Genomic DNA, 16,891 nt, shown 5'->3' with positions numbered 1-16,891 from the left:
CCCCACTACTTGAGCTAGGATTTCTTTTAGATCTGGAGAAGTAGTAATGGAATATGACACTAATACGCAAACAGCTCTGTTAATACTTACGGCTCATAGCAAAGGTCTGGTCAGTATTTCCTTAGTTTCCTTGAAACAGTCTTTTCTAATTCAATAAATAAAAACTAGACATCCTTCTCAGACAGAAGTGCACCTTGCATTGTTAGGTAATCACCAAAGGAAAGATTATTTTTCCTCTTCATTGTTTTCATCTCTATTTTTTTACATGGGTATAAATGTGCCATAAATATAAAAATATGCCAAGTATTAAAAGGTTGGAAGGTTGAAACAGACCATTTTTAAATGAATGTTTACAACAAATGAAAAGAAAAAAGATGTATCTATGGGATTAAGGTAATTTGAAATGTGGTTGCTTAAGGACTTGGATTCTGGTTCCATTCACACTGGTTTAACATTCTATGGTCTTCCTTCTGATTTGCACAAGTGTAAGTGAACTCAGAATCAGGTCCTGGTTTTCTTCTGATTGATTAAAGGGTCGTTATCTCGCATTTTATCTCTAACTTCACTTTGGATTGCTTCGCTGGCCCATAGCAGTTGACACAAGTCTGCTATTATCATTTAAAAAATGATAACGCTTATTCTCAGCCTTTTAAATGTAGTTTTCATTTCCAGACTTTGCCTGCCTCTTGGTTGTAGGTATTGTCTGTGCATCACGCTACTGATTACATGCCCAGAGCAGCTTGCCGGCGGTGTCCCGGCTGGTAGGATGGGAGATGGTCACATGTAACTCACAGAATTCCCCGCTCAGCTTCTCTCCCCTGAAGATCAGATTGTGAGAAGGGTATTCTAAAAATGATCTGGTGTGGGGGAAGATGTTTTCTGGGGAAGTGCTTAGCGATGTGAAGAGTAGGCTGTATAAATAGCATTAGCGAAATTCCACTATGAACCTGACCTGGTGTTTACAAAGTTTGCCTGTAACCTGACCAAACCTTGGTTTGCAGGGTCCAGGTTCTAGAATAATTGTTTATACTGCTCATGCTCCAATTCCCACTGCAGTGGAAAATAAACATGAAGGAACGAACAAAGAACCAGATTGGGAAATCATTTCCAATAGATATAGTAACCTTAAAAGCAGCTTCCTGGGATTAAATGTATTTGATATGCTAATTCCAGGCTATTTTGCACTTGAACTGAGCTGTCATGAGACCATGGCTAAAAGTTCCATGTCCACAGAACAGACATCCACGAGCATCACTGACCTCAGCTGAGCAATGTTGTTATAAAACCATCACAGTAAGGTATAAGCATATTAGTTACCGTTATTATTGGCTAAATTCAGATAGTGTGTTTATTGCTGTGGGGCACATGGAGAATGACATGGATCCTGTCCAGAGGAATTCCTACTACAGAAAATAAAACCCTTCATCACAAAATATTTTATCAGAACAAAAAAGGAGTAATTTTTATAAAGACTGACCTACCAAGGCAGATTACATATGTAAATAGGCCTCAACATTTGCCCTCCACTAAGATCAGATGTGGGTTTTTTCTCAGGTGAAATGGGATAATTGGCAAAAAGTCATTTTTATTATTTATTTATCATTTAGATTATGTTAACACTTAATGCCTGCAGTCAGGATTGGGGCTATTCCACTAGGTGCTGTACAAGCACAGATGATCTCCATCCCCGTAGAGTTTACAATCTAATTTAAGACAAGACAAAACAAGCAATTTTAACAAATTATAGAAGGAAGACAGCAACAATGGAGATCACTGCTGTGATAAGATCATGAGAGACCCAAATAGAGGAAACCATTTCATTTTCTAGAGTGAACATACAGCTTTCAGATGCTTGTAAATCCTGTTTGCTAAAATGGATAAAGCTAAAAATTCAACCCAACCCAAAACAAATCTCAAGAACGTTTATTTTCTTAACCAACATAGGCAGGTAAATCATGATTCCTAAGAGAAGGAACTCACTTTTATGCTAGACCTTATTTTGGAAATGAACCGCCTGAGTTTAATAGTAATCGTAATAACAAGAGATGAAAATGCTGCTACCTATTCTCCATAAACGTGTTAGGTCGTTGCTGGAAATATCGGTTGCTCTGTCTGTACGTGCTTGTTTGAATTATATGGCACCATTTAACACCCAACAACTATCACAGTTTAGCATGTGGATCTTCAAAAGAAGAAATTATACCACGTGCAGTAGTAATTGACTTAGCTACGTAATTTTGCACAGAGCAGCTAGCATCACTTAGATTCTAAATACATCCTGATCTTGTTGTATCATCTGGAATCAATACTTATGATAAAAGCAAAGCAAAACGAGTCATTGGAGAAAAAGGTACATACTAACAATCAGAAATGTTTTAAATTTTGAAACTGTGTAAGTGAAGAGTGAGAACAACAATTTGTCAGAAGTTAACTGGCAACATTTTCAAGAGATTTAATTTGTGTGTGTCAACTCCTTAGAGTAATTCCAGTCTGTTACATTGACACAAGGTTCTAAGCTATTTTATTTGACTTGTGAGTTTTCTGAGGCATTAGCCTATCCCAGGTAAGTTAAATGTTCTCACATGGAGATATTGGCTAACGGAGACATTCATTACGTGTCACAAAAGTAATCTGAGCAGATATTCTCTGTAGCAGTAGACAAGCTATTTTAATGCCACACATAATAGAAAGCTTTATGAGCTCTTAGAGGCCAGGGAGGCAATGAAACGTTCAAGGTAGAAAGCTGGAATCATCGTTCACCTTGAATTTATTTCAGGTTTAGTCATTTTCCCCATGTTTCAATCTGTCTCTTCCCATCTTTCAAGACCACCAATGAAACATAGAATTAGTGCACATGAATAGTTTGATGTAACCATACACCATATGTGAAAGCAAAGGTCAATAGGAAAAACCAACTTGACACAAATACACCCGTCTTTGCAACTTAAATGCCATATATTCCATAGTTCTGATCTAGTGTTATGTTAGTGTGATATTCACCAGCTTAATCCTTCTATCCCAATGATCTGCTCAGACTTTTTCTCATGCAATTTCATGTTGCACAGCCATACTGCACTTTAGATGTTTTGTTTTATTCATTTTCAATATAGTTTTGGAAGGTTTTATAGATTAGAAGAATGAGATCTTTGTCAACTCAGTGAGTCCACATTTTTGTGGGGAAAAAATCCTCTTTAAATATATTATTGTGTGATTTCTAATATTCTCTCCCTCCCCCCCCAAGAACTAAGAGCTGGTGAAAGGCAGAAGAGTGACAGTGTTGGAGACATAAGACCTCTGTTCATCCCATGTAAGCATCCTCACACTGCGGCCAATATACCTTACTCTTTACACAGAGCACATAGGCACAGATATCCTTATACACCTGTAGTTGTAAAATGTTGGTTTAATTTCCACGCCCATTTTACCTTAAGCTTCACAGCTGAACCTGCCAACAAGAAAACTGCCATGACCCCAACCATTCCTCTATGACAATTGCAGTTCCTGCAGCGTTTGCTGGAGGTGTATTGTTTCATGCCTACCCTGATGCTTCTGCTGTGTAAATTAGTGGGCATGTTATCAGAGGTTTGTCTCCCAGACCACATGTCTGTAGTCAGATGCCTGTGCCTGCCCTCACAGCTGTCAAGAGAATGCCATGCGGCAACTCTGAATTATTGGCAAGACCATGGCACAGGCTTTTCATTGGGGAAAAACTATGGCATGGCACTTGCCACTGGGACTCATCAGCCACCATCAATTTCCAGAAGCTTTCTACCTCTAGATGGGGGAAGGGCAAGAAGTCACATGCCATCATCCTTGCATACATAGTACTCAGGAAAAGGCCTGAGCGTACATGGTGCTATATGGTGCCCATTCTCAATGCTGGCTTGCCATCTCACTGCTGCTCATACATCAATATGTTTGCCCTGACATAAGGAAGTCTCCACTCCATCTGAGCCATACTGGAGCCCACCTTTTTTTTTCTGTATGTATAGATTCATCTAGAATTACTTGACATGATTTAGGGAGAGGAAATTATTTTGAAGAGGTTGCAACCATGGTACAAACCTCCATTGGCTGAAGATACACACCGACAGTTGGTCAATTCAGTCTGCAGTCTAGGAGTACTCTTGGATTCCTCACTGATGCTAAGCTCTCACACAACAGCATCCCAGATAAACACTTTCTACCATCTCTAGTTGGTAAGGACATGCCATCTTCTCCTGTACATGAAGACCTGGCTTCAGTTGTACATGCCTTCATCACCTCTTGGCCGGACTTCAGCAATGCAGTATACCTGAGCATGAAGCCTTCAGCATGTAGGAAACTCCAACGAGCACAGAACGCAGTAGAGCATCTCCTCAGAAACACAGACTACTGCAAATAGATCAAACCTCCACTCTCTACACTGGTTTCCCTTAGAATTTCTAATCAAGTTCAAGGTCTCCAGTCCTGATCTTCGAAGCTCTGCATGGCCTGGGCTCAGGATACCTAAAAAACCTGGAACTCCAGGATGAAGATGATGGTAGACAACTACACTTCTCTGGCACAATGGAACGCTTAACAATCATTATAAAACTCTTCTGTGCAGGAGACAGAACTTTCTCCGGTGGAGGTTGGAGACTGTGGAATGAATTTCCCCAGCAACTAAGGACTATCACAAACCATACCAACTTCTGATCCAAGTGCAAGACACATATCTTTGACTGCTTTTCTAATATAAACTCATAACAGCAAGTATATTTATATTAAGAAAACCCAACAACAACAAAATCCACTACCAACCCAAGACACTCCATTGTTCACACTTCTCTTTGGGGAGAGAATGAGAGAACAAACAACTGTGACAGATGTTAGTCATGTTGCTTTATGCACTATTGGATGGCATTCAGATTCCACAGTGATGAGCATGGGATAAGTTCCTATATAGAAGAGAAGAGAATAGATTTTGCAGAGATAAGGTCCCCAACTGTTTGGGTTCAGTTACACATTTAAGCATCTGATGTCATATCACATTGAGTTGTGGTTTTGTATCAAAGGTATTTATGGAAAAATAGTGCCACACCCATGAGTCCAGTTTTTTTCTGTTTACCCAGTGCTGCTGCTGGTGGCTGCCTGAGTGGAGTCAGTAGAGACAGCACAGTGGGCACCTTCAGTGCCCTTACTAGTTCGTGTACCCTGTCATCTTACAGAATGCCTAGGAGAACTTCGCACATACCCCACCACCTCTATGGTTGTATGTGTGCCTTCTCTTTGGATCTGGTGAATGTCAGATGCTAGTAACACAGAGAGATTATATTTATGTAGGTATTTACTTAGATTTTTAAAGTGACTATCCTAATCCTAGGTGCTCAGACTAACCATTATAATTATGCAACCAAATCAAACTTTCCAGACAAGTTACTGCTGCCTCCCAAACAGCAATAATAATTATAGTGCAATCCAGTTTAAGTACCTTGACAAATCCAATAATTAATTCCTGCATACAGCTCCCACAAATGCTTATCTCATCTTTCCAGAAAGAGATGAGCCTTGTAATGTGTCCTGAAGGTCAAGAAATCTGGGTTCTGTTGAACTCAAGAGGGAAGTAAGTCCAAGTCTAGCAGACACAGATGGATTAAAAACTGGTTAACTGATAGATCACAAAAAGTAAATGAGGAATCGCTGTTCAGTTTCTAATGAGGTCCTGTGGGTAGCTGTTCCAAGCTCAATATTATTCAATATCTTCATCAGCGATCTTGAAGAAAACATACAAACATTCCCGGTAAAATTTGCAGATGATACAGAGATTGGTGTCTGTTTCAGAAGCCAGCAGAACCCTGCTAGACTAGCAGTATATCTAAGCAGCTAGGCCTTGCATGTTGTATATAATTAGTGTAAACAGTTATTTGGAACCCACTGTGATCATGTCATTCCTTCACATTATGTTTGACAGCAAAAAAATACACCGGGGTAGGTGGTAAACAACCAACTAATAAGCTGCCAGTGCAATGCTGTAGATAATAGGGTAACACACCCCTGGGATGCATAAGCAGGGTAATATTAAATAGGAGTAGTGATGTGGTATTATTTCTGTACATATCATTTCAGACCATTGCTGGAATACTGTGAGCAGTTGTGGCACATCCACATTTCAAAAATGATGTGGAAAAACTAGAAAGGATGAGAAGTGAGCTACAAGAATGATTTGATGTCTGGAAAACATGCATTACAGAGAGAAATTTAAGAAACTCCATCTATTTAGTTTATCCAAGAGAAAGTTATGATTTGGTCATAGTCTTCAAGTACCTACACGGGGAATAGATTTCTGATAGCGGACAGCTCTTTAATCGAGCAGCAAATGGCATAACTAGATGAAATGGCTGGAAACTGAAAAGAGAATCATTCGGTCTAGAAATAAGGTTTAAATTTTTAATAGTGAGGGTAATTAACCATTGGAACAACTTACCAAGGCATGTGGTAGATTCTCCATCACGAAGTCAGAATAAAGACTAGATACTTTTCTAAAATATAAGCTAGAGCTGAAAGAGAAGTTATGGGCTCCATGCAGAAATTATTGAGAGTGAGGTAGTAATAGCAAGAGCCGAGAGTAGATGGTAACGCTCCCTTCTGGTCTTCAATCTATAAATCTCTGCTCAGTTTCATTTCACTGGCTCCTTGTGCTTCTCCTGTCCTAATTGCATTGACCTCCTGTCTCATATGTAGCTCTCTGGGATAGTGTCCTTCTCTTAGTTATATGTTTGTACAGTGCCTATCATTACAGGGCCCTGGCCTCTAGGCATTACTGCAATACAAATAATTAATAAAAATAATAAGTGTCGAGTACCATTCCTGGGATTTGTTTTCATTAGAAAATTAGGTAGTGGTAGAACATGACCTTGAGGAGTCATGTTAACTAACATGATGTTAAATATGACTTTGCAGTTAGTGGAGACAACAAGTTGTGTCAGCCCAGCAGGAGACATGAGCTCAAGTGTCTCCAACTATAGCAATTGGCATGGTGGTTCTCAGCCATTGCACAAGTCCCTTAGATAGTCATAGCCCTATGGAATTTAGAACTTTATGCTGGGATTGTTGAAAGAGCCTAAGGAAATTCGGCATCTCAATCCTCTTGAATGTTCTGTGGCTTTGAAAATTCCAGGCCTGTAGGTCAAAAACAACGTCTTAAATTCTACTGCTATGACTTCCTGAATAAAAACACGTTGTATTTATAGCAGATCTTTATGATCTAATTGGTAACATGAGCAGCACAAGTTCTATCCTACAGCAAAGCCATAGAATGTTGGACACATTCAGTTCTCTGTAACAGCATTATTGTGTGTTCCAGCTTTTGTACTGAAATATTCTACAGCTTATCTGTCTCTTACCTTGAAGACCTAGCTCACACAAAACATTTGAATAAAATATCTTGTTTATCTCCAGGAAGATTGTGCCTTAAGGAATAAAAATTAATGTGAGGCATTAATAATCTGAAGGAAATTTGTGAAAGCCAGTCACATTTGTTTCAGGGGATTTTTGTTTTTTGTTCAGCTGATATGGGGATGTTATTTAGCATTTTAAGTTTGCAGATAATTGAAGGGAAATAACCACAATAATGAAATCACTGCTGGATCACATTCTGATAGGTGACAAATCAATTCATTTATGATACTTTCTTTGTCATACTGAGCCATTTTACTGCTCAGTGGAAACCTCTTAAATTAATAAAACTGTTAAATCCATAAAATCCTATGTACCAAGTAGCATATCATGGAAAAAAGAAGTTTGAGTCATTAAAGGAATAAAACTGATAAATGCTTGCTTGAGATTGTCTGAAAAAGAACCTTGCTTTTAAGGATACACTATAATAGTAATAAACTGCAATATATCCTCACTATATCTAGCAGAATGGTTGGAAGAAGGTACCATTTTGCATATTACTGAGAGACTGAGCATGGTGAATTCCAAGCAGTTGCATCATATGCTATTTTAATACTGTTTTGCAGTGGGTTTGCTTTTTAAATAAAATATGATTTAACAGCAAGAAATAAAGCTTTCATTAGACTCCATCTAACATGATTTAGCTCAGTTGGGATTTTCTAAAGTAGCTACACTTGTGTACAAAGGAAGAAGATTAGAGAGACTTTAAAATTACATAATACATTAATTCAGAGTCCCCCTCCACATGCTATATACAGCACACTCATTTATGTTGTCTGTTATTCTTGAAGACGCTGATGAAGCTATGACTTTAGTTATCTTGTCAATGATACCAACTAGACAACTTTGGCAGTGAAGAACAAAGTAAGAGGCACCAAAATGTTGACCTTACTATTGAAGTTATTTCTTTATCCACCACTAAAATTCTGCCACTTTGTAAGGATGAAACAAGTAATTTGTTCAACAGTGCAACGCAAAACTGCACAACAGTGCTAGAATGAGAAGTGCAGAGGAATACCTTCTCCAGAAGAAAGAGTGATGGAAATTTCTGATAGGGTTGAAAGAATGAAAGTCTGGCCATGATATCCAGGTTAACACGTTTACTCTTTTAAAAAATGCTATTGGATCTTCAATGAACCCGAAGTTCTCAGAACAACAGCTGGTCAAAATTTTTCAACTTTTCCCCCCTCATTAAATGGCCTGAAAGTTTAACTTTATATATATATATATAAAAATAAAATTTTAAGTATTTCTAACAAAAACTGAACATTTTTTGCTTTTTATTTTTCAGTTTAGGATTTTGGGGTTCTCAGTATTTTCCCTTTTTTTTTAATTGCAAAATGGAAAAAGCGGTAGGAGGGAAGTAAAGATCAAAGGAGGAAAGGTTAAAAAAACAAACCCAACCAAATATTTTCAGTAAAACGTTGAGAAAAAATTTTAAGTTTGTTTTTTTTTGTGTGGATATGGATAGAGACCTCTTTAATATTTTTATTGAAATAAATAGTACTGGGAATTGTGTGATTATGGGAGACTTTAATTTCCCAGATACAGATTGGAGGACAAGTGCTACTAATAATGGTAGGGCCCAGATATTCCTGGATGGGATAGCTGACAGATTTTTTTCCACCAAACAATAACTGAACCAACAAGAGATGATGCCATTTTAGATTTAGTATTGGTCAGTAGTGAGGACCTCATAGAAGAACCGGTTGTACAGGCCAACATCGGTTCCAGTGATCATAAGCTAATTCAGTTTAGAGTAAATGGAAAGATAAACAAAAAATAGGTCTAAAACTAAGGTCCTTGATTTCAAAAGGCCAAACTTTAAAAAAAAAATCAAGGGAAGTAGCTATGAAGTAGACTGGACTGATGAACTCAAGGATCTGAATGTAGAGGTGGCTTGGAATTACTTGAAGTCAAAGTTGCAGAAACTATCTCAAGATTGCATCCCAAACAAGGAAAAAACTTAGTAAGTGAGGGTTACTGACCAAACTGGATGAATAAGCATCTCAAGCATATTATTAAGAGAAAGCAGAAAGCCTACAAGGAATGGAAGATGGGATGTAGAATGGAAAACTACTACTTAGAAGTTAGAAAGTATAGGGGAGAAGTGAGAACTGCCAAAAGCCAAGCAGAGCTGGACCTTGCAAAGGAAATAAAACCCATAGTAAATCCTTCTTTAGCCATATAAACAAAAAAGAAAAAGAGGAAAGAAGAAGTGGGACTACTAAGCACTGAGGACAGAGTAGAGGTTAAAGATAGTCTAGGCATGGCCCAATACCTACATGAATATTTTGCCTCAGTTCTTAATAAGGGTAATGAGGAGCTTAGAGGTATGGCAGGATGGCTAACGGAAACAGAAATTACCACATCTGAGGTGGAAGTCAAATGCAAACTCAGTTTAATGGGACCAAATCGGGGGGGCCTGGATTATCTCCACCCGAGATTATTAAAGGAAGTGGCACATGAAATTGCAAGTCCAATAGGAAGGATTTTTAATGTATCTGTAAACTTGGGGGGTGTGGGGGGGTTGTACCCTATGACTAGAGAATTGCTAATATAGTACCTATTTCTAAGGGTATGTCTTCACTACCCGCCAGATCGGCAGGCAGCGATCGATCCAGCAGGGATTGATTTACTGCCTCTAGTCTAGATGAGATAAATCGACCCCTGAGCACTCTCCCGTCGACTCCTGTACTCCAGCACTGTGAGAGGTGCAGGCAGAGTCGATTCACCGTGGTGGAGACACCACGTTAAGTCGATCTAAGTACGTCGACTTCAGCTACATTATTCACGTAGCTGAAGGTGCATAGCTTAGATCAATCCCCCTCTCCCCCCAGTGTAGACCAGGGCTGAGAAAGGGAAAAAAAAGGTGATCCGGGAAACTACAGGCCCATCAGTTTGACCTCAATTGTATGCAAGGTGTTGGAACAAAGCTTGAAAGAGAAAATAGTTAAGTACTCAAAGGTAAAGGGTGATTGGGATAAAATACAACATGATTTTACAAAAGTTAGATCATGTCAGACCAACCTGATCTCTTTCTTTGAGAAGATAACCAATTTTTTAGACAAAGAGAATGCAGTAGATCTAATCTATCTGGATGTCAGAAAGGCATTTGATACAGTTCCTCTTGGGAAGTTATTAGTTAGATTGGAGAAGATGGGGATTAATAATATGACAATTGAAGAGTGGCTAAAGAACTGGTTAAAGGGGAGACCATACTGGACCATACTGAAAGGTGAACTGTCAGGCTTGAGGGAGGTTACTAGTGGAGTTCCTCAGGGACTGGACTTGAGACCAATCGTATTTAACATTTTCATTAATTATGTTGGCACAAAAAAGGGGAGTGTGCTGATAAAATTTTTGGATGACACAACGTTGGGAGATATTTCCAATACAGGAGGAGGACCAGAATCTCATATGAGAAGATTTGGATGATTTTGAAAACTGGGATAATAGAAATGGCATGAAATGTAGTAGTGTAAAGTCATGCACTTGGGACTAATAATAAGAATTTTTGCTATAAGTTGGGCACATATCAGTTGGAAGCAACAGAGGAGGAGAAAGAGCTGGGTATATTGGTCCATCACAGGATGATTATGAGCCACCAATGTGATGCGGACGTGAAAAAGGATTATGCAGTCCAAGGATGCATTAAGTGAAGTATTTCCAGTAGATACTGGGAAGTGTTATTGCCATTACACAAGGCACTGGTGAGACATCATCTGGAATACCATGTGTAATTCTGGTCTCCCACGTTTAAGAAAGATGAATTCAAACTGGAACAGATGCTGAGAAAGGCTACTCGGATGATCAGAGGAATGGAGACTCTATCTTATGAGAGGTTTCAGAGTAGCAGCTGTGTTAGTCTGTATCAGCAAAAAGAAAAGGAGGACTTATGCTCAAATAAATTTGTTAGTCTCTAAGGTACCACAAGTCCTCCTTTTCTTTTTATCTTATGAGAGGAGACTTGAGCAGCTTGGCTTGCTTAGCCTGACCAAATGAAGGCTGACGGACATATAATCGCTCTCTATAAATACATCAGAGGGATAAACACCAAGGAGGGAAAAGAATTATTTAAATTAAGGACCATGGATATAAACTGGCCTCAACAATGTATTTATGATGTATTTATGGTTTCTAACCATCAGAGAAGTGAAGTACTGGAACAGCCTCCAAAGGGGAACAATGGGAGCAAAAAACCTCACTGATTTCAAGACTCAGCTTGACAAGTTTCTGAAGGGGATGGCATGATGAGCCTGCCTACAATGGCATGTAGCTGATCTGTGATTACTAGTAGCAAATATCTCCAATGGCTGGAGATGGGACACTAGATGAGGAGGGCTCTGAGTTACTTTAGAGACCCTAGGTTTTGTTGTTGTTGCCTTCCTCTGCAGCATGGGGCATGGAGTCTTTAAAGGTTTGAGGTAGAGTAAATTCTCTGTAATTCAAAGTCATTAAATCATGATTTGAGGACTTCAGTAAGCCAACCAGAGGTTTGGGGTCTATTACAGGGGTGGGTGGGTGAGGTACTGTGGCCTGCAATGTGCAGAAGGTCAGACTAAGGCTAGAAGGGATCATCATGATCATCTAAAGACTGCGTGTCTATAAGCAGCAAAGTCCCAGCACAGATCCAGAGGGAAGAGCAATAGGCCTGGACCCCCAGACCTTTTCTTAGCCCACTGGGCCTGTGCTGCATTCTTTTGCCTGCATGCAAAGTTAACATCTGAGCCTCTCTCTGCTGCCCACCAATCACAGCCTGTGAAGCAGGCCTGACTCAGGCCGCTCACAGAGGTTAAAGAGTCTGCTAGTGGTTACTGCTCATTCCTGCTCTACAGAGCACCAGAGCTGATGAAGTCAACTGCTCTGCTCCACAACCCCCCTGGAGTCCTGCAGCCCACAGCCAACTCACAGAGCAGAAGCCTCCTTCCTCCACAGCCACATGTGTGCTGGAGAAATTTTCATGGAGGTTTGGAGACCAAATTGTGGAAGGACACAGATGGATTGGACGGGGGACAGATCGAGAAGGAAGGAGGCAGGAGGCACCAGATGGATCGTGGTGGGGTGAAGAGAGAACATGGATTTTTGTGGGGAGAGTTGACAGAAGCAGATGGATTTCGGGAGGTCTGGGAGAGGAGGAAGAAATTAGTTTCTTCTGGGGACGGTGGGGAAAAAAGTGATGTATTTCTTTGGGGTGAGGTGGGATTTGAACTAAATTATTATTATATATCTCCTCCCTCATATTGTATCTTTCAAATGGTTTGTTTGGACAGAATTTGGGGGAAGCTCAAAGGACTTTCCCCGGACCCTGCTTGCCCAGCCCTGAAATGTGCTTCTCCTTCATGCAATAGCTTCACTTCCTGCAGTGCTTCTTTGGGGTCTCCCATCCAAAATGCTGTTTGAAGGCAACCCTGCTTACCTAGTATTCACAGCACAAGGTGGTACACAGCTGTGCTAACAATAAATTAGACCTACTTTTGAATAAACTTAAAAATGGGTTAAGATGCCCCGACTACATCATTATACTATTGTCAGAATATAAAGCTCAGTACTGACATAAAACATTTTCCAAAATGTCTCCACACTGGGCAACAAGAGGTTAAAGAACTGCTCTGGGCCCGGCCAACCCCCCCCCCCCCGCCACACCTGCAGTAGATGCATTAACTAGAGGAGGAGCAGCTCATTTGGTGGCAGCACAGGGACAGAGCAGACCTGTGACCTGCTGCCCCAGGAGAGAAGAGCTAAAGGGATGCAAAATCTCTCCATAAACAACTGCCCAAAGGTCTCTCCCCTCAGGGAGTGTGGACCTGACACAGAGAGAGCCTGAGAGAGGGAAGCATTCCCCTCTCCCTCTCATATGGACTGCCCCAGTGAGGGAAGCCCTGCGATGGAGGGCCATACTGCAGGTGGTGGCAGTGGCTGCCCAAGAGAGAAAGAGAGAGACCTCACTACGTGCAGCCACCAGAAGATACCTTGTGGTGAGCAGACAATCCTCATGCCTCCTTAACCCAGACAGCAACCTTGGGACAACTGCGGCAGGGATAGGAAGTGGCCCAGGGAGAGCAGCCTTAAGCAGCCCCAGCTGTCACAGCACTGACAGCCCTCCAAGGGCCCTGGGTCAGAGCCCGGTGGAGTGTCAGGGTCCGGGCTCCCTACCAACAACCCCCCTGCGTGTCACAGACCTAAGCCCTGACCACTAACTGCTACCCTACCAACCAACCTCTGAGCCAGGACCATCACAGTCATCAATACAGGGAGGAAGAAATAATGAGCAATCTACAACTAGGCTGTGGAGTCCATTGTGCTGTCAACTGATGTGGGATGTATACTGGTTGCTCCCATCAATACTTGTGTGCAAAGACCACTGATCCTCAGAAAGGCCCAGTAATATCTCTAGATGGCAGGGACTCTCACATCTGTTAGAGGCTCTTCATGATCCCTGTCTTATCAGGAGTTCTTGTATTCCTTTTCATGTCATGGTTTAAATTTCTTAAAGTACTCTTTGAAACAGACATGTACTGTTTGACACTGGCACATACCTAAGTTGAGGTGAAAGAGATGAAACGATTGCAAGAGCAGTTTTTCTACCATATGTGCAAAAATTCTCCGTGCTAGTAGAAATAACAGTAACAAATGTTTCATTGGGCTTGCAAAGGCGCTAACCTTTTTCATAAATAGAGAACACCAAATTTCACAACTATATACTTGTAGAAAACCTGATAGCATCACACTGATCAGTTAAAAGGTGCCCAGCCTGCACCCAATCACAACTCTCAATGAAGCCAACAAATGCCTCAATAGGGACTGCAGAATCAAGTCCTGAATCAGCTAAATAGGACATACATTCAACGGATAAAGGAACATCCAGAAAGATTACAGAGTTTTGAGGTGGTTTGTTATTAAACTGACTGACTGTTGCAAACCAGGCTTTATGCAACACTAAAAGAATCCCAACCCAGTTTCACAAACACGGACTCAACTCATATTGAGTAGAGGGCGATATTGTACCCCAAGCATCAACAGGCATCTGGCACACCACAGAGGGTCTTATTTCTGGAGATATGGCTCTTCAGCCTTCACTGCAGAGAGGGCAGCCTGAGTTTCCATAAAAGCTGCCTAAGGGATGCTCTGAGGTTCTGATCCTGCCTCCACTAAAGTCAACAACAAAACTCCCATTTAATGGTCCTGAATCAGCACCCCCCTACCCCTTGTGGCTACACACTTCACCCTGAGGCAGTACCACTCACTTTCCAAGCCTGCTGTGGACCCTGGGCAAGGCAGCGCATTGATTGCAGGTACTTTGCATCTCAGGTGGACCTGTCACAGAGCCTTGCACCTTAGTGGGTTATATGTCAGCAAGCATAATCCATGGTTTGACACATCCCCATTTCCAGATGGTATCATTATAAAGGACATGTCTTTAATGTTTGCTCATTTATGCAAAACAAACATTTCTGAACACAGTTGAATACAACCAGTTATTAGGTATTTCTCATGTGTCTTCAGCTGATGATGCTGTACTGGTACTGCTTTCCAAATTCCTCTCATATAACCACTGAGCTAAGAGTTAAAAGACGTGGAAGCTTCACCTGCATCACTCATGACAGTGATCTGAAGGGGAGGTAGCAAATCGACATCTAATGAGACAAATGGTTTTATACCTGACAATCTTTTACATAAAAAAAGTGTCAAGAGTATTTGACAGCATGAAATGAGACTAAAATGTTAGCATTAATTGCTAGTCAGTGCTATATTACCAGCCCCACAATCCAAATCAATTATAAGGATTTGTACTGGTTGTGAGACAAAAGAGATTTCGGAAGCCTGTCAGCTCTAGGATGTCATTACTTAATGCTGATATGACTGCTCATGGTTCTGATGAGAACAATGAGAGTCACAACCACCCACTTTCAGGATTGCCACTGAAATTGGCACAATTGGAATGTTTTAAAGGGAAGTTGACAGGTATACTGCTAAACATCAAGTGTTTGAATAGAAGCTGTACTTCTCACATAGGGATCTCAGTTTGCTCACTTGGAAAAAAAAAAAAAACAACAACACACCAGACTAAATGAGAGCTACTTATGTGTTTTGTCTCAGTGGTTATCAAAAATGAAAGAGACTGAGGTTTATCTTTTTAAAATTACGTATTTTTGGTCCATTTCCTTGCAGGAACAATTATCATGCCTACCCTTCATTCAAATATCTGCCTCAATGAATTAGTAGGATGGTTACTTATTAGTAACTTACTAGAAAATTTTACAGTGTGTATTTGTTAATGAAAGGTCAAGCCATCCTCTATGTTGAAAACTATAAACCTAGGGAACAGCAAATGGAATTTCTGCATTTTGTTCCACAGGGGAAAGGGTACTATGTTAGAAGGGAAGATAAGAGGAGGGTGTTGCTGTGTGTGTAACAGATCTAGGTATCAACAGGAACATGAATATTAAGGACTAACTCTCAGAAATGCCTCGGTATGTAGTTAATGACTGTCTAAAAAGGGATTTCCTATGCTTTCCATGGTGCTACAGAAAGACAACACAGGGAAATGATCAGGGGTTGAGCTCTAAGTGAGACAGACACCCCAAACAGAATACACGGTGGACTATCCTTCACTACAAAGAGTGCCCCTTTGCCACGAGGGAATGCAACCCATCCAAGTTGCAAACATCCCAAAATGTTACTGCAGATGTTGATCCAGACCTCTGTGGGCAGGTGCCTCTACACTGCTCTTTCTCCCCATCTGCCTCATCTCCTTTGAGGGACATGTGTCTGAACTAGAGGGAACCAAGGGGAGAAAATACTGATTTGGGGCAAAATGATTTTCTGAAAGGAAATCCTGCAGAATGATAGGGGCGGTGGTGGTCACAGTTGCAGTGAAGTGTCATCTACTAGTCCTATGCCCTCCCACTCTGAGCAAACCCTCCTTCATAAACATAGAGTCTCCCTGAGTGGTCATGGAGTGACTGTGTATAGCAGCTGTCACTGTTGTGAAAGGATGCGGCGTATGGCTATAGAGACAAAAGTTCGTCTTCCATTTTGGAAGTTTGGGCTCCAGAGTGCCGGGAGAGATCAGGGAACCATAGACAGCTCTGTTAAAGTGTTCTATGATATTAACTAGAACAAATTGTGATATACAAGCTTTTTGGTCCTTACCAAGAACAACACAGGCACATCCACAGGATAAAGGGGAAGGGAAGAGATTGCCACTGCAACACACAGATTTCTCCCTCTGTCTCCCCCTGGATTTTGGTCCCTCCCACTTTGGTGCAGCAGGAAGCTTTTGGGCCTAGATATGTAATAAGATGTAAAACACATTTAGAGAATTTGAGCATTTCTTTCCCAGAACTAAACCAACTAAACAAGAAAAGCAGAAAACAAAGGAGCCAAACGAGAAGGGGATGATTTAGGACCAAAAATTATTTCTCTCTCTCTCTCTCTCCAGTGTAGAGGGGTTTGGAATTTTAGATACAAA

The sequence above is a fragment of the Chelonia mydas genome, chromosome 7, assembly GCF_015237465.2.
Source record: "Chelonia mydas isolate rCheMyd1 chromosome 7, rCheMyd1.pri.v2, whole genome shotgun sequence".
Taxonomy (NCBI): Eukaryota; Metazoa; Chordata; order Testudines; family Cheloniidae; genus Chelonia; species Chelonia mydas.
Note: the sequence above shows the minus strand (reverse complement) of the source record.